This window comes from Geotrypetes seraphini, chromosome 5, assembly GCF_902459505.1.
Source record: "Geotrypetes seraphini chromosome 5, aGeoSer1.1, whole genome shotgun sequence".
NCBI classification, from domain to species: domain Eukaryota; kingdom Metazoa; phylum Chordata; class Amphibia; order Gymnophiona; family Dermophiidae; genus Geotrypetes; species Geotrypetes seraphini.
In genome coordinates this window covers 205,792,720-205,812,100 of record NC_047088.1, presented here as the reverse complement: position 1 = coordinate 205,812,100, position 19,381 = coordinate 205,792,720, and the positions used below count along the sequence as shown (strand labels likewise).

Here is a 19,381-nt window from a genome sequence, read left to right as displayed (position 1 = left end):
AAGAGATCCCAACACAACACCCAATGACCCACTCAGTGTGTGAACCAGTTGAGTGGAGTGGACTAACTGGGGGGTGGAAATGGGCCCGGAGTTTGCTCAGCAGAATTTCCCAGACCACCTCTTCCTCTCAACACATTGACACGCTGCCACCACCACCACTAGAAACACCTCACTGGGTAGGCCAGCTATGCTATAAACTTTATAAAACACATTATTATATTTTCTTATAAAGCACATATTTTAACTGAACTCTCTGACATCCTCAGCCTTTCCATTCACAAAAATAGAAGGAAGAAAAGTTCCCATTTCCTGCTGTTTCATGTCCCCGGCCTATACAATATTTTTTTTCTGCAGACCCTTCAAAAGTCTGACCAAATCCTCGTTTCACTTGCATTATAAAGTACTGAGGATGCCATCTCTCCCCAATCCCAGGTCCTAAAGTCTAAGACAGTAGCGCAAACTAATGCTGCCAGATTCAGGAAAAAAATTTTCGATTCGATTCAGCCTATTGAATTGGTTTTTCAATTCGATTTTCCTGCCCAGTTGGGTGATTTTTTTCAAAACTCCTGGTGGGTTTTATAGCTTTTTCACCCCCTTTGGCTTCTCCTAACCACACTGGCGCTGTGGTGTAAATAAAATAAAGAAACAAAAAGGACTTTTCCTCTCTCTGTTAAATCCTAGCTCACGTTTGCAGTCCAACACCAGCTCTGTCAGGATATACATTTCAAATCTGACATATTATAATCACAAAACAGAAAATAAAATTAATTTTTCTACCTTTTGTTGTCTGGTTATATTTCAAATCTTGTTGGTCCAAGGCTCTGGTTTTCTTCTGATAACTTGCTTGCCAGGGTCTCCTTCTTTCTTCTTTCTGCGTGCTAACCATCCATCTGCCAACTCTGTCCTCCCTTTCCATTTCCCTTCCCTCCCCAGGAAGTCTGGTATCTTTCCTTTTTTTCATCTCCCTCCACAGATCCACCTTTTCTTAACTACCCTTTCATCCGGCATCTCTCCCTCCTTCCCCACCACCCCAGAGTCCACCATCTCTCCCTTTCTTTTCCCAATTACCCTCCTATCCAGTATCTCTATCCCTCCTCCACACCATCCCTTGTGTCCAATTTCTCTCCCTATCAGTTCCTTCCCTCCCTAAATCCCATGGTCCATCATTTCTCTCCCTCTCCTCTATTTTCAGACCCATTATTTCTTCATCCCCCCCCCCAAAGTTTGGCATATGCACGTCTCTTTGAACACCCCCTTCCCTCTGTGTACTTCTAAACCAGGGTCCCCCCCAAAGGCCTGTCCCCCCTTAAAGGTCTGCCTGTCCCCCCTTGAAGGCCTGCACCCCCCTTGAAGGCATGTCCCACCCCCTTGTAGGCCTGTCCCCCCCCCTTGAAGGCCTGTCCCTCCCCCTTGTAGGCCTGTCCCCCCACCTTGAAGACCTGCCTGCCTGTCCCCCCCTTGAAGGCCTGTCCCACCCCCTTGTAGGCCTGTCCCCCCCCTTGTAGGCCTGTCCCCCCCTTGAAGGCCTGTCCCCCCCTTGAAGGCCTGTCCCCCCCCTTGAAGGCCTGCACCCCCCGAAGTCCTGCACCCCCCTGAAGGCCTGTCCAACACCCTTGTAGGCCTGCCCACCCCCTTGTAGGCCTGTCCCTCAACCTTGAAGACCTGCCTGCCTGTCCCCCCCTTGAAGGCCTGTCCCCCCCTTGAAGGTCTGCACCCCCCCCGAAGGCCTGTCCCCCCCTGAAGGCCTGTCCCCCCCTGAAGGCCTGTCCCCCCCTTGAAGGCCTGTCCCACCCCCTTGTAGGCCTGTCCCCCCCTTTGTAGGCCTGTCCCCCCCTTGAAGGCCTGCCTGCCTGTCCCCCCCTTGAAGGCCTGTCCCCCCTTGAAAGCCTGTCCCCCCCCTTTTAGGCCTGCACCCCCCCCGAAGTCCTGCACCCCCCCTAAAGGCCTGCACCCCCCCTGAAGGCCTGTCCCACCCCCTTGTAGGCCTGCCCACCCCTTTGTAGGCCTGTCCCCCCCTTGAAGGCCTGCCTGCCTGTCCCCCCCTTGAAGGCCTGTCCCCCCTTGAAAGCCTGTCCCCCCCTTTTAGGCCTGCACCCCCCCCGAAGTCCTGCACCCCCCCTGAAGGCCTGCACCCCCCCTGAAGGCCTGTCCCACCCCCTTGTAGGCCTGCCCACCCCCTTGTAGGCCTGTCCCCCCTTGTAGACTTGTCCCCCCTTGAAGGCCTGCCTCCTCCCCCCCCCCCAAAGGCCTGTCCCCCCCTTGAAGGCCTGCCTGCCTGTCACCCCCTCCCCCTTGAATGCCTGCCTGCCTGCCCACCCGCCCAACCCCGAAGGACCGCTCGTCCCCCTGGCCTCCCCGCACCACCTATGAAGCAGCACTACCTATGCTCCCGGCCTTGCCGTTCAGTCCCCACCACCACCACCACCCCCGAAGGACCGCTCGCCCCACTGACCTTCCTGCACCACCTATGAAGCAGCCGCAGCAGGATCGCGACGTCAGCTATCCCTGCGCTGCTTCCTGCGCCGCGTTCCCGCCCCTCCTCTAACGTCAGAGAAGGGGCGGGACCGCGCCCAAGCAGCTCAGGGATAGCTTACCTCGCGATCCTGCTGCTTGCTGCTTCACAGGTGGTGAAGGAAGGTCAGTGGGGCGAGCGGTCCTTCGGGGGTGTGGGGGGACTGAACGGCAAGGCCGGGAGCACCCCTTCAGGGCTGGCTATCTGTTTCTATCTGTCTCTATCTCTCTGTACCTCCACTACCTATCCTCCTCTCTATAACTCTTAACTCCCACAAAGAAACGTTGCTCCACATATAGCACTATTTATACAAGTTCAGCATGTCGTGAGAATGTCATTTTGCCACCAAGGTTCCATATCGATGTTGTCACTGATGTTCTCCATACCCAGTAATACAGCAGACATTTTTTCATGGAGTATTTCCAATGCATGATGACATTTAACAGCGTACAGTGATACTGTATATAGACGCCGATTTCCCAAAAATTTTTGAAACACGACATACATTTTAGGTGTCTTATGACTATCGCTGTTAGATTTTGGATGTCTTCCGGACAATGTCTAATTTCAGATTTAGACGTCATTCGAAAATGTTCCTCTATACAGTTTATAAACGTGTAAGACTTAAACTAGCCACCAAATGATACATTTAGATAGAAAGTGTTAAGAAAACTACACTCAAGTTCCTCAGTTTGCCACACAGTTTTTGACGTATGGTAGCTGTCCTCATAGGAACCGATAACGTGTAATTTTGTTTTTTTTCTTTTTTTGTATATCAATAAACAACTTATAAAGTGCTTGTGCTTAGTTTTTCATAATATAATTGCAATAGTAGCAAAAGTAGCAATTACTTATCTTATTTATTTTACGTAGCAACTGGGTCTGGCTCAATCCCCACCGACGCGTTTCATTTTTTCATCAGGGTCGGGGAAGGAGTACGCTGTGAAAAACACACAAAAATTCAAACATAACCCAGTAAATTAAAATAAAATGGTTACGAAATCGAAGAGTTGAAAAATGCTAACAAGCTTACCAGAGCAGTTGAATATTTTAGCAGAACGCTAAATCCATAGGTATTGAGCCGGAAGTGAAAAACCGGCGAAAATGAGGCTATTAAATCCTGAAAAACCCTGGTCATGTGACTCAAAACTGGCCAATGAACTCGTTAGAAAAAAGCCTTTAACACAGAGCCCAGAATTAGATACTTGCTGTTAACCAATCGCTGGTCAGATTCAGACCATGGGGATACATAGTATTAAGTTTGAACATCCACCGTAGCTCTTTGATGTTTAGATTATGTTCATAATTCCCTCCCTCCCACCCGATGTGTACAGTGTCAATGATGCGCCATTTAAGATCGGTGATTTTATGATTCATTAAAGCCCAATGGCGGACTAAAGGGGCAGTTTCAACCCCAGTGTTAACACGGGATTTGTGTTCGTTGAGCCTATGAGGACAGCTACCATACGTCAAAAACTGTGTGGCAAACTGAGGAACTTGAGTGTAGTTTTCTTAACACTTTCTATCTAAATGTATCATTTGGTGGCTAGTTTAAGTCTTACACGTTTATAAATTAAGTTTCAGTGCACTATTCTGTCATTGATTCCTCTATACAGTTTAGCAGCTTTCTTCTCTCGGCTGCTGATATCTTATTTGGCTCCCTGAATTTTGCATTATTCTCATAAAAATTATGTGATAATTCCATCCTTTTAGATATATCTTCAAGGACAACATTCAAGATGAGCTCATTTTTGGTGTAGCTGAGCTATCTCACCTTTCATACCTTTAAAAAAGATTTTAAAATATTTCTTTTTATAGATATTTTAAAAAAAAAATGATTGTTGATAACACAGTTCTTTAGTGGTGGCAGTCAATGTGATGGGCTCTGATCTGAAGCAAGAAGACATACATTTGCTATTCTTTGCTTATATGCTGTAATTTTTAACATTGTTTTTTGAGTACAGTAGACTCTAAGTTAACCAGCACCCATGGGGATTGATAGATGCTGGATAAATGTAATTTCTGGTTGCTTGAAAGTTATTATTAAAAATAGGCCTAATTAATAATATACCCCATACTATGCCATACTATAAACTGTTCCAGACAAACTACCAGACATGTGGTAGGCAAAGCGTGGGTGTACTCGTGTGTAGCATGCCAAGTTTACACTTAAATTTCCACCAGAAATTGATTTTATTTTCATTTTTATTTAAAGTATTACAGTATTTCTTTGATATTTTTTTTCTGGTTGCTTGAGAGTTGTGGTTTGTTAAATTTCAGTGAACTTGGAGGGGCATAATCGAAAGGGACGTCTAAGTCCATTTACGTCCATCTCGCAAGTCGTCCAAAGTTAAGAGCCTAAGACACATTTTCGAAAGATACGTTCAACTTTTTTTTACTTTCGAAAATCGTCTAATTATACGTACTGCCGATCTGATCGTCCAAGCCACTAAATCTTCCATCTTTATACCACATTTCCGTCCAACTTTCCGTCCAAGTCCAAAACGCCTAGAACAAGCCCTGTTGGACGTGGGAGGGGTCTGCAAAGTGATGGCCTGCACACTCAGACATGCCACCTAAATAGTGGGGTACCTTACAGGGCACTGCTGTGAACTTCACAAAAAGGGTGCCATGGCTTCTCCTCACTGCAGCTCCCTTATAGGTGACGGTGAGCCCCCCAAACCACCTCCAGAATTCCCTAGACCCACTTATCTACCACCCCAATAGCCCTTATGGCTGCAGGAGCCACTTATATTCCAGTAAAAAAGGATTTTGGGGGTATATAGGGGAGTGCACATGTTTAAGTATCAATGCAGTGATTACAGGGGCTTATGGGCATGGGTCCTCCTCTCCATGGGTCCCTAACCCAACCCCAAGACGACTTAAGTTGCCTCTGGGCTGGACGACTAGGCTTTCCTATGCCAGGCGGCCAGGTGATGATTGTCTGGAGGCTGAAATTTAAAGTTGTGAATAAAATATTTATAGTGGTGGGGGGAGTTGGTGATCACTGGGGTAGTTTGTGGGGGGGTCTGTGTTATGTGTTTTCTGTGCTTATCTGGTGAGTTTAGGTGGGTTTTTGTGACTCAGACCATGTTTTACATGGTCTAAATCACAACGTCCAAGTTCCGTCTAGACTCTGTTGTTAAACTTTAGGTTATACATGCTGTACGACTAAGTCTAAGCCATCCCACGTCCCGCCCAACTCTCGCCCTTGACACGCCTTCCGAAGTGCCCCTTTTAGCTTTGGACGTTGAGCGGCACTATGAAGGCCTAGGTCATTTAGAAATACGTCCAAAACCCGGTTTTATTATCAGCAAGTGCACATTTTTTAGAAATGTTCGTCCAAGTGCCGACTTAGGCCGTTTTTGGACGTTTTTCTCTTTCGATTATGATCCCCATAGAGTCTGCTGTATATTCTTTTTTTCACATTTTATTATAAACCTCTATGATGGTAATTGCCCTTAGCAGTATATCAATTGTAAATAAAACGTGAGGCTTGAAACTATGATGAACAGCATACTTTATTGACCTAATAAATTCCTTTTTCCCTGAAAATTTTTTTCATTAATTCTCAGTCTATTAATGGCTGGTCATGGTCAGAAACAGTCATAGTTTGGATACAGGATGGTGTGAAAGGCTGTAGAATAAATTTAGCAAAAGAATGACTATATTCATATTATTGAAAATGGCCATATTTTCCAAAGCTTGCTGCTGAATACATTTTCTCGATTTGTAGAAGTAGTAAACAGTTCTTTAGAAAATAACTGCCTTTTCTTTTAATATTAGGCTGATTTCTGATTTGATGTGAACTCTAGAAGGGGCATAATTTAAAAAAATGTCTAAGTCCCCTTTTGGCCTAAGGCCTTAAACGTTAAAAGTAGAAGCAGGGAAAACGCACAGACCACCACAACGTTTAAACTTATACCCTATAATCAACCTAAAAAAAGCCTAAGCCCCAAACATCCAAAACAAGGGCTTTTAGGCGAAGGAGGAGCCAGTCCTTCGCCTAAAAGCTGGATTCTGTAACCGGTGTCTGTCAAAAACAACACCGGTTACAGAATCCACCCCCCACCCCCCCTACAACGATCGGGCCAGGAGAGAGCCCAAGCCCTCCTGGCCCCGCCAACAATGATCAGGGCAAGAGGGAGCGCAAGCCCTCTTGCCCCGCGGCACTCCAAACCTTCCCGACTCGATCGGGGCAAGAGGGAGCCCCTCATGCCCCGAACGTAGTCGGGGTGCCGCGGGCCAGGAGGGCTTGATCTAAGTCAAAACGTATAAATGCCGACTAGGCAACCTGTCAAATGTTTTGGTTATATGTGTTGTACGCCTAGGTGTAGGTCGGCCCACCTCCCGCCCACCGCCCACCCTTTCCCGTCCTCTAAAAAATGCCTCTTTTCTCTCTGTGTGTTTAGAGGCAGGGGAAAGGCCTAAGCTGGTTTTAGATACGTCTAAAACCAGCTTTGATTATGGGCAAGTAGCCATTTAGGCCACTTTTTAGACTTTTTTTATTATGAGCCCCTAGGTGTATGAAATGTAAACTTTATAAATATATATATATTTTTTTTTTTACTTAAGTCTTCAGTGACCGAAGAATAAAATGAAAAAAAGAACACCAGACATGATTTCTGCACTATATTTTCAAGAGGACTGGATCACTTTCAAGGTATGTGGTGAAATTATTTTTCATGGAAAGGGTGGTAGATGCCAGGAATGCCCTCCCGAGGAACGTGGTGGAGATGAAAATGGTGATGGAATTCAAAAAAGCGTTGGATAAACATAGAGGATCTCTAATTAGAAAATGAAGGATGTAAATTAAAGAGCTAAGGCTGGTACTGGACAGACTTGCATGGTCTGCATCCCATATGTGGTAATTTGGTATAGGATGGGCTGGGGAGGGCATCAATGGGAACTCTACTAATTTGAAACATGAGGATGTTACTGACCAGACATTATGGTAGATATCCTGCAAACAGGATGGTTGGATAGGCTGGAGTGAGCTTGGACGGCAACTTCAGCATTTGGAACCTAGGACAATACCAGGTGAACTTTACAGTCGATGACCCAGAAATATCAAAGAAGAGATAAGTTAATTTTTAATTTTTAACTAATGGGCGGACTGGATGGACCGTTCAGGTATTTATCTGATTTCACATCAAACATACGCTTCTCAGCCCAACTAACCAAGTTCCTAAATTCTGAGCATTATTTTGCCACTGTAGCTGAAAAGAGTGTTATCTTATTTCATTAAGTGCCAATTTGCATAAACAAAATTCTATGTTTTGACATTATGCCAGATCATTAATTGAGCCAGAAAAAAACAGGAGAAAAACCTCCACAGTTCAACCAGAAACAAACCAATAACAGTATTTTGCCGAGGGTTTTCATCTGTGTTAGGCTACACCACACAAGAAATAGTATACTAATTATAAGGCTCCTGAGGCATGCCATATTGGCTGAAACACGTGTGTGTCGATCCATTGCACAAGCCTCTGTAGTTGTGGAATAAATTTGCACACCAACATTATTGCGCATCTCCACTGTTGTTAGATCATTGATTGAACCATGTCCACGTTATTCTCGTCTTGGTTGGGCTGAGAATTTTTAGCACCCCCCCTCGTACCTGGGTATGTCTGATGGGAAAGTGCTACCAGACATATGTGGCCCTGTATGGACACAGCTAAGAGATGGTCCATCTTCCACAGAGGAAATAGTCAAGACAGATATACATGACAAACAAGAGATTCTTGGAGAATGTGTAATAGAGCAGCGATCAAGATATAAAAACAAACTGTAAAGGTAAATTTTTAGCCTGGATTTGAAATGTGGCAAGAGAAAGAGCATGATGCATCAACTCAAGAGAACTCATGCAGGCAAACAGTGTAGCAAGGTAGTGCAGCAAAGCTGAAAGAGCTGAGATAAATGGTATAAGAAAGGATAAGTCTTGTGGAGAATGACATGGTGAGCCTGAATTCATTTCTGGCATTAATGGTAAAATATTAACCTCAAACATTCTGCAGCAAGTTACTCACATTTCTTTTAAGTAGAATGGCAATAAAATACTTTAACCCGTACCAGATGGTATTAGGGATTTGCCTTTCTAGAGAGTTGGCTAGTATGTCAAAAAATGAACAGCCTGAGTAAAGTCTTTTCTAAAATAGATGCAGGAATAGGCATATACTGTATTTGCTAGCTACATGCAGCAGTAGCACCCATTTTGCTATTGTTAAGGTTACCAGACGCCCGGATTTCTCTGGACATGCCCTCCTTTTCGAAGACATGTCCAGGGGTCTGGACGGCTTTTCATAATCCGGTACTTTGTCTGGATTTTTAAAAAGCCTCCTAAATCACGTCGAGCAAGAGGAAATCCACACATGCGTAGATTTCTGCCTGCCCTACAAGAGCAAGCAGCGGGCGATGGGGCTGGGTGGAACTGGGTGGGCCTGGGGCAGGTCTAGGGGTCCCTAGCCATTGTCAACTGAAAATATCAGTGGATTTGACACAGCAACAAGCACATATATACATTACATTACATTACATTAGGGATTCTATTCCGCCATTACCTTGCAGTTCAAGGCGGATTACAAAAGAATTATCCAAGATGTATTACAACAAGAACTTACAAAAAAAAAATTGGTCATTTTCAGAAAGAGTAAGAAATGGGTAAGGTTATTTGTTTGGGGTAGTTGGCTTTAGTGAGAGGTGGAGTTTGAGACTTGCGGTATTATTTCTTTTTTCAGAGTTTTCTTGAAGAATATAGTCTTGAAGAGTATGCCTTGAAGAGTATGCCTTCATATGCATGTACTGTATATGTTGGTATTTCATAATAGAAAAAGTCCAACAGGACAGAAAACTCACGGGTATAAAACAGTACAAAAGGAAGTGGGAACGGACAATGGGCACTCTATTGAAGAACACTGATGTAAAACCAACTTGTTTATTTCATAAAAGAACACAAGCAGAAGTTGTGGACCTGACACAGCACTGTGTTTCGGCGTCTGAGGAACGCCTGCATCAGGGGTCACTAAAAATGGAACCAAACCTGTGGCTTATATGTTCACAGATGACAGGTGTGGGATAAAACCAAAGCTCGGTCCAACTAACATGCCAGAGTAACCAAAATCACTGAAAAGCTATGGAAGCATTTTCAAAAAAATAATGCTTCCATAGCTTTTCAGTGATTTTGGTTACTCTGGCATGTTAGTTGAACCGATTGACCCCTGATGCAGGCATTCCTCAGACGCCGAAACACAGTACTGTGTCGGGTCCACAACTTCTGCTTGTGTCCTTTTATGAAATAAACAAGTTGGTTTTACATCAGTGTTCTTCAGTGGAGTGCTCATTGTCCGTTCCCACTTTCTTTTGTACGGTATTTCATAATATACATGTTTATGTCGGCCATCGTAGAAGCATACAGGTCTATGCTTCTCCAAGTTATCCTAGTGTCTGACATCATTTCCCAGTATTACTTTTGGCAGGGACAAAAAACACTCCCCTGATCCCTCTAGTACAGCTACTCAGCATGACCACTTGTATCTAACCTAGTCAATCCTGGGAACATGTAAATCACAATGCTGATCTCAAAGGACATAAATGTGCATTCCCTTTCTGAAGTGGGGATTGCACATGTATGTTTTAGCCTTGCCCTAGTCTTGCTTAAAATACGCCCAACCCCTACCACCTCATAATAAACAGGTATTCTTGATTTGGATGTATGCATCCCGGTTTTCTAAAATTGGAATTTACATGTCTAAATGCCAGTTTATGTATATTCAAATTGTAGGCTTTAAAAAAAACCCCAAAATTTACCAATAAAGAAGATGTATAAACCAAAAAATAATATTGGTAGGAACTTTTTGCTCCCAGTAAGAGTGGACACTGGTCTATATGAATTAATTAAATATTAATAAGACATCAGTATGGGCACAACTAACCCTTTGGTCAACATTAGGCCCTGGACAGTAACTTGTAGGTGACTAGCACCAGACTAAAAAGTCTAAATAGGTCCTGCCCCGTATATCATGTCTGAAATTTCTAATTTTTTAATAGAAAAGTGAAAACTGGAAAAACCCTCGGTGTGAGCTCAAAATGGGAGAGAAAAGAATTAGAGCACTCCAAAACCCCCAAAGTTAGAATTTCAAAAGTTTCATTTAAAAAAATCTACTCAATGAAAATTTAATTACTGATGTAGAAGCAAACATGAAAGGCTGTAGTAATAAGTTCAGTACTACTTAGCTGAGATATTAGGTTTTCTGTTGCCACTCAGATATTCTGTCACCCCATTTCAGATTCTTCATCAGGAGCAGAGATCCCTAAAAGGAGGTAGACTGACAGAGGCAGCTAGTCCATTCGAGCCACAAGAAAGCCTTAATATGCTGAAAAACAGCCTGCCACAGTTTAGCAAAATCAAAATAAGACTGGAGAAAGTGTGAGAAATCAAATTGTAAACAGAACTTCTAAAATAATTGCCTCACTTTATGTAATTGCAAAAAGTCTAAGCCGTGCTAGGATACTATTTTATTCAGATACTGCAGTGGTTCCCAAACCGGCCCTGAGGGAACCCCCAGCCAATAGCTTTTCAAGATATTTGCAATGAATATCATGAGTTAGTTTTCAATGCACTGCCTTCATTGTGTGCAAATCTAACTTATGAATATTCTTTGTGAATATCCTGAAAACCTGACTGGCTGGGGTTCCTCCAGGACAAGTTTGGGAACCACTAAGATATTGTATTCAAAGAAGGTGGATTATAAGGTCTATGATTCACAGCAAGAGTTTCCTATTAAAACAGTGTCTGTATAGTTGTACATACTGCCACAAGTGTTATCTTCTATTTATACAGTATATTGGTATTTGTCAACATTTGTTTATTTCTGAACTGAGGAAGAGGGGTTACCTTCAAAAGCTAATCAAACAATGCACTAACCCCCCTCCCCCTTTTTACTAAGCTGTGGTAGAGGTTTCTATCTCGGCCTAAAACGCTAACTGCTCTGACATTCATAAAATTCCAATGAGCATCAGAGCATGTAGCATCCTGGACCACAGTAGAAACCTCTACCATAGTTTAGTGAAAGGTGGGGGGGGGGGAGGTAGCGCATTGTTTGATTAGCTTTTGAAAGTAATTCCATCCTTAAGTATCTGGCCAATCGGAGTCTTAGGCCACTCCCAGTGCATCTCAGGATGCACTGGGAAGGAGGGCTAAGTCTCCAATTGGCCCAGGTCGCTAAATCCCCTTCTATGGGAAGGGCCTTAGGCATCTGAGCCAATCGGAGCCTTAGGGGAAGGTCCGTCATTTTGGTGTGGTGGGCCTGCCTGCCAGAGAGTGTAAGCATCCTTCCGGCTGGACTTTCTACAAAGAGGTTCAGGATGGTGGGGGGCCTAGAAGCTTGGGGGGGAGTTTAGGGTGTCTGGAGGGGGTGTCGCCAGTTGGGGGGTTCGGACCTTCCAGGGGGGATTTTTTGGCAGAAGAGAATGGGCATCCCTTCTGCTGGGGGACTTTGCAGGGGGTTTGGGGTTTCCAGTAGGAGAGAGTGGGCATCCTTCCTGCTGGGGGAATTCTTGGGAGGTGGGTTTCCTGCCGCAGCCACTCAGCTGATCACAGCAGGGGATTTGCTTGCCACGATCAGCTGATAGCAATGTGATTCTCTAACTGGAACCTGGCATGGGTGTCAGTTAGAGAACTGGGACTGTTAGGTGGGGTTAGGCGTCAGTCCGTTAGGGCAGATGCAATTCTTTATAGGACGCTGGTGTGCAATTCTCAGCCACCGCTAAGACTGCTTCTGAGACTGGCAACCTATATAGAATCTGCCCCTTTGTGACTGTAGTAAATACAAATAATTGTACCCTGTATTTAGAAAACATGGCTTAAAAGTTGGGTGTGTCTTAACCTCCTTTACTGCTTTCAACTGTATAGTGGTATATTTTCAGTTTCAAAGGCCCTCATTATCCCTTTTCATATATGTGGAGTTAACTCTCATGATCAACATCTGGAATTCCGCAAAGAAAGACAAAGAAAGCCCATTGAGCATAATTATGTGATATCACCCTGGAGAAAGATTAAGAAACCAAAAGTGATTACCATATTTCAGTCGCACATTGCCTCATTAACAGGTGCTCAGAAGCATTTATGCAGCCATGTGTCATTGGGTTCAGCAAAGAAAAAAGGAAGAGAAGCAGAAATATGTATTTAAGTGGTGGAAAAAGAATATGATATCTATAATTAATTTTATAGACAGATCAGATACAAATCCATGTTGCATAGACAATGTAGGTATGAAAATCAGAACACAACACTTATATCCTCCAGTTCAAGTGCTGAAGCTAAAGCTCAAGGCTTAATTATTTTACACCTAAAGCATACAGTTGAAGCACATTTGCAGGGGAATTTGCCTCAGAAGCTACTGGGCAGTCATTGCTCCAGAGCTAGGAAGGAGAACCCAAATTCCTCATTGGTTAACCTTCAATATTCTATCATAGGCAACCCCACTGTGCCAACTATAATGGTAAGGTGATTAAATATTAATCTAACAAAGTGCAAGCCACACTTATCTGTTGCTTCATGGCAGACAGGCTTGATAATGTGTTACAGGCACTAGTGAAAATCAGATCCACATTTCAGGGGTTTATTATAATGGTAGCCCTTTATAGAAATTCTTTAAACTCCTTTCAATATCTCGTAACAATTTACAGGATTCTCATACCACCTCTTGTCTCCCCCACACCAATTAATCTCTATGGTGACTGCAACAGAACTAAAGGAGGAAATAGCGGAAATACTGCAGCAAATTTGCAATCTATCCCTGAAAACAGGCATGGTCCCGGAGGATTAGAAGATAGCCAATGTTACGCCCGTCTTTAAAAAGGGATCAAGAGGTGACCCGGGAAACTACAGACCAGTGAGTCTGACCTCGGTTCCGGGGAAGATGGCGGAAGCACTAATAAAAGACAACATCAATGAGCATTTTGAAAGAAATAATTTTCTGATAACCAGCCAACATGGATTCTGCAAGGGGAGATCGTGCCTAACGAACTTATTGCACTTCTTCGAAGGAATTAACAAACGGATGGACAAAGGAGACCCCATAGACATCGTATATCTAGATTTCCAAAAAGCCTATGACAAGGTACCCCATGAACGCCTACTTCGGAAACTGAAGAACCATGGGGTGGAAGGAGACGTACACAGATGGATCAAAAATTGGTTGGCAGGTAGGAAACAGAGGGTAGGTGTGAAGGGCCACTACTCGGACTGGAGGAAGGTCATGAGTGGTGTTCCGCAGGGGTCAGTGCTTGGACCACTGCTATTTAATATATTTATAAATGACCTAGAAACAGGGACGAAGTGTGAAATAATACAATTCGCAGACGACACCAAACTATTTAGTGGTGCTCGGACTAAAGAGGACTGTGAAGAATTGCAAAGGGACTTGAACAAACTAGAGGAATGGGCAACAAGATGGCAGATGAAGTTCAACGTGGAGAAATGTAATGTATTACATGTAGGAAGCAGAAACCCAAGGTACAGCTATACGATGGGAGGGATGTTATTGAATGAGAGTACCCAAGAAAGGGACTTGGGGGTAATGGTAGACAGGTCAATGAAGCCGGCGGCACAGTGCGCAGCGGCCGCTAAGAAAGCGAATAGAATGCTAGGTATAATCAAGAAGGGTATTACAACCAGAACAAAAGAAGTTATACTGCCGTTGTATCGGGCGATGGTGCGTCCCCATCTGGAGTACTGCGTACAATATTGGTCGCCGTACCTTAAGAAGGATATGGCGATATTCGAGAGGAGAACGACACGTCTGATAAAAGGTATGGAAAATCTTTCATACACCGAGAGATTAGAGAAACTTGGGCTCTTTCCCCTGGAAAGAGAGGATATGATAGAGACCTACAAGATCATGAAGGGCATAGAGAAAGTGGAGAGGGACAGATTCTTCAAACTTTCGAAAAACTGAAGGACGAGAGGAAATTCAGAAAAGTTGAAAGGGGACAGCTTCAAAACAAATGCTAGGAAGTTTTTCTTCACCCAACGTGTGCTGGACACCTGGAATGCACTTCCAGAGGGCGTGATAGGACAGAGTACAGTATTGGGGTTCAAGAAGGGATTGGACAATTTTCTGTTGGAAAAAGGGATAGAGGATTACTGCACAGGTTTTGGACCTGTTGGGCCACCGCGTGAGTGGACTGCTGGCACGATGGACCTCTGGTCTGACCCAGCAGAGGCACTGCTTATGTTCTTATGTTTAAATGCTTATTTGATCTTAGAATGAGAGATTTATATGCATTGCCTACTTTAAATGCAAATCAGAGAATGACATGAGGACAAATTTGTCCCTGTCGGAACTCAATTTCCCCATCCCCGTGAGTTTTGTCACTGTCACTGTCTCTGCCCCATTCCTGTAATCTCTGCCTTAACCACTCAAGCCTCAGACACTTATGATTTAAAAGTGTTTTAGGTTTGTGCAGATGTGGACAGAGTGTTCAAGAATAGGGCAGGGACATGCAAAGAACTCATGGGAATGGGGCGGGAAAATGAGTTCCCGCATGGACCGGGACAAATTTGTCCCCATGTCATTCTCTAATACAAATATATGCCATGCATATTTTCTGCAGATATCTTGAAAACCCAACTGACTAGGGATTCCCCCAGGATAGGTTTTAGGAGCCACTCTGCTAAATGTTGGCTGCACAGGTAATATTGATGTGTCCTAAATAGTTCTGATAGCAAAAACCCCAAGACTAAATATCCTTAAAAGACACCAAAATATAAGTTGGGCATGCCCTAGGGCATTGCAGGAAAATTAACTCCCTAGACTCCACCAAAAATATATAAACCTCAAATCTAAATGTTTAAGATAAGGAGCACCCTCAGCGTGAGTTTGAAAGCTTTAAAGAGCGACTCTAAGAGCAGCTCTAGTGCTTAGAATAGCAAAGTCAGTAAACACTGAGCAGAGATTACCACTCACTGCCAGCCGCACACCATCATCTGGGTACTCCTGTGTGCTTTAAAGTGCAAGTCAAAGTGCAAACAATGTGCAATAAATAAATATATATAAAAGTGGAAGACAAAAAGTTCACCGTCCTGCAATGCCCCAAATGCCTTGCCCACTAAACTGAACAGAGAATGAAAAAATTAGTCACTTGTCCCTCCAGTTATTTAGCTGAATAAAGGTGCTTTAGTCAAATAGTAGCAAGGAGAGTCCAGCTTTTTTTGGATCAAAGACCAAAGTTAAGGTGCAGCCTTCTTTCAACATGGCTCGACCCAGCAGGGCAATAGCCCCTTCCTCAGGAACCAAACAGGCCAACACGACTGCAGGTCAGAGTGATTCAGTTGGAGCTGTTGTACAGCGTCCATTCTCTCTTTCGGGCTAGATTTTACTGCCCGAAAGAGAGAATGGACGCTGTACAACAGCTTCAACTGAATCATTCTGTACAACAGCTCCAACTGAACTCTTGATAAAGCCAATTTATGGCGAAACGGGTCCCGTCGGGCTGGCTAGTAAGACTGAACAATAAAGGTAAGTGACAAAACTTACTGTGACCATGTTTGATTTAATTTAATTATAAAGTTAAGGAATAACAGTAAGAATTTTTGCACAACATCCAGGAGGTGCTGGCATAAAGGGTTTTTACAATTAAATATTAACCCTTGGACTTATCCTATATAATAAAACCCTATCCGTGCATGCGCACTCTAATCTGCATGCTTCCATGATCTCTGATCTGTGAGATGTAGGTCCGTGGCCGCAGAAGTGCGCATGTGCGAGTCCTCAGCCTTACTGCTTCCCAGCACCTACCTACAAAGGACTGGCCGCCAGCGTTGGACTCCCTGCTCTCCAGATCGCGATGTCGGCTCCTCTCATGAGCCGCACAAGCATCGGAGAAGGCTTCCGACGCTGGCGGGGATCGAGAGGAGCCGCTGCAACACTCACCCGGAGCAGGCCAGACCGCGAGCCGGGCAGAGAAGCGCCGACAAAAAGAGACTCCAGCCGCGAGGTAACGTGCAGGGAGAAGCTGGGCCTGCCTGTGAGAAACGCGATAAGGGAAGGGGGGCCCTTGGAGCTGGCTAGACTGCGGGAGGGAAGGGGGAGGGGCCAAAAGGAGCAGGCCACATCGTGGTAAGAGTAGGGAAGGGGGGGTGGGGGAAATGCTGCTACTGCTGCACAGGGATCTGGAGGGGAAGGGAAATACCTGCTGCTGCTGCACAGGGAAGTGGAGGGGGAGGGAAATGCTGTTGAAGCTGCACAGGGAAATGTAGGGAAAGAATGACAGACAGACAGCAGGAGGGAGGGAGACAGAAAGAAAGGAGGAAAGACACAAGGGCAGGGAGAGGGACAGAAAGATAGAGAAAGGGGGCCAGGGAGAGAGAGAGACAGTGGGAGGGAGAGAGACAGAAAGACAGACAGACATATATTCTAGCACCCGTTAATGTAACAGACTTAATGACTAGTATATTATAATAATTTGCCCGCCTTCTGTTAATCTCTAAGAATAAAAATGTTCTTCATTGTAATATAGTTATATATACCGTATTTGCCGGCGTATAAGACGACTTTTCAGTACCTTAAAATCCTCCCCAAAGTCGGGGGTCGTCTTATACGCCGGGTACTGTTTACATGCCCTTACTTTACATGCCCTAACATCTCCTTCCTTACCTCCTTACGGTGCTTACGGTACTAGTAAACCTGCCGGGACATCAGCGGGGCCATGGCGGGACATCAGTGTGACAAGGGTGCCAGCTCCTTCATCCTGCGCAGCGGGAAGCAGCGGCGCTCTGGCCCCACCCCTTTTCTCTTTACTACGTCTCTCGCACATGCGGCCGTGTGTGGAGTCTAGTCCTTAAGGAAGTTGCGGGGGTGAACAGGAGGCTTTTGAAGGCTTTTAAAGGGAAACTGTCATGCCAGCAAACTTGCTAGGGACTTGCCCGGCACTTGCTCTCTCCCTCTAAGTGTTATCTTCCTTCTATCATTGACAGTTTCAGTTTGGTTAACAGTTTAGAAAATAAATAGCATGGCAGCTCCCATGGGTTTATTGTTCTATTCAGCTTTAGTGAATTAATTAAAATTGTTGAAATAAATTCTGATGTTCTTTTAAGTTTTATTTGTTGTGCAGAAGGTGTGCGGAAGAAGGGGTAGTCTTATATGGCGAGTATATAACAAACTCTATATTTTAACTGTAAAAGTTGGGGGGTCGTCTTATACGCCCAGTCGTCTTATATGCCGGCAAATACGGTACCTTAAAGGGTGTGGTTCTCTTTTTGACAGTAGGCCAGTTTTGAGCTACTGTCACCCATTTTTAGGGGCCCTTTCACTAAGTTGTATTAGGGTTTAATATGTCTAATGTAGCTTAAAATGGTGTACAGCCGGATATGTTCAGATGTCCTATGGTAACTGCCAAATATTTTAAATTTTTTTTTTGAGAGGGCGTGTCAGGGAGTGGAGAGTGGATGTTCCTGCACTAATCAGTACCACTACATTACCGTGTTCTAACTGGTTAGCACACTGATAGCGACTTGAGCCCTTAACACCTTACAAAATTAGTGTGGTAAGTGCTTACATAGTCAATTTTTCTAATGGTTTTGTGCTAATGCCAACTTAAGCACATAATATCTACTACAGATCTCAGGATTTTAACTAGTATCTTTGCACAGATTAACCAAAGTAAGCTTAGCCTTAGATTACTCCAAACAGACTTCAAAAGTGGCACTCAGAGCTTAGATAACCTCTCATTTCCATGAGATTTATACACCCACCTCATCAGGCAGGGGGGCATACATCCAACATGTTTTGCCAAAACAAAGTAAACAGCTTTTTCAAGGACTTCCCCACTTTCTGCTGTGTTCCACTGAATGCCCCCACAATTCCGGACATCAGCACATAAGCATCAGAACATTAGCACATGAGAATTAATACAAAAATCAAAAAGGCCATCATTACAGCTCTGGTAAAAATGGCGCATGAGAAAGACCCACATAAGGGTACATTAAGATCACTTTGTACTGCAGCTTTGTTGACCATCTGGATTCCTTTTTACTGATATTCTGATACCATAGCTCAGTTTTAATTACTACTACTATTCTTAGAGTGCTGCCAGACATAATTTAGAGCCAGGGGCTCAGCCAGCCCTCCAACTTTGGGGGTGCCTAGGAATGGACTGGCGGTTTAACACATTTCTTCCACCTTTTCCTGCACACACTAAACATACCTTGGCTGATAGGGATACCAAAGTCTTGCCTTCCAGTTCCCGAGCCGCTCCTCTCCTCCTGGTGCTGGTTGTTGAATGTAGAAATTGGTGGCACACCTTCAGCCACCGCCGGGACTTTCAGTACATGCTCAATTCACAAATCAGTGCCAGGAGAACTGGCTGACAAGGGGTGTTGCAGTTCCAGAGGGGCCCGAGTCCACAATAAGGGGACCCAGGCCCCCAAGAAACACCCCTCCCCCATGGCTATGCCATTGATCACAGCAAGATTGTCTGGTGTTATATATTAGCTGGGCAATGAAAAAAAAATGGTCACTAGTACTTTCCAAACATTTCTATGTGAATATGACCATAATAAAACATATTTTAACACTCTCACACATTATTAGTGTATTAGTATGGAGAGAAAGATGTTGGTCTTTGCTCAATTATCCTTCCATCCCAATTATTACACTGTGACATTAAATCTTGTGACATTTACTAAGAAAGGCCATTTCACCCATGGGTAGCTCAAATGTAGACAGTTTTTACAACATTGTTCTAGAGGAAATTATAAAATGTAAAAATTCTATGATGCTGATATGTCTAACTGCCCATGTAATTAAATGATAAGGTGCAGTAAAATATATAAATTATTAATACTTTGATTGCCTGGCATCAGAGACA

General features: G+C 44.1%; 1 protein-coding gene across 5 annotated transcripts in view; it reads left to right on the top strand.

Moving 5' to 3' along the window:
* Window positions 1-19,381, top strand: part of B3GALT1 (beta-1,3-galactosyltransferase 1) — a 464,138-nt gene that overhangs the window by 263,904 nt on the left and 180,853 nt on the right. For all 5 annotated transcript variants that reach the window (XM_033946930.1, XM_033946929.1, XM_033946927.1 and 2 more), the window contains one exon: window positions 7,088-7,175. The gene's annotated coding sequence lies outside the window, so the exon portion shown is untranslated. The remainder of the gene's footprint in view (window positions 1-7,087; window positions 7,176-19,381) is intronic.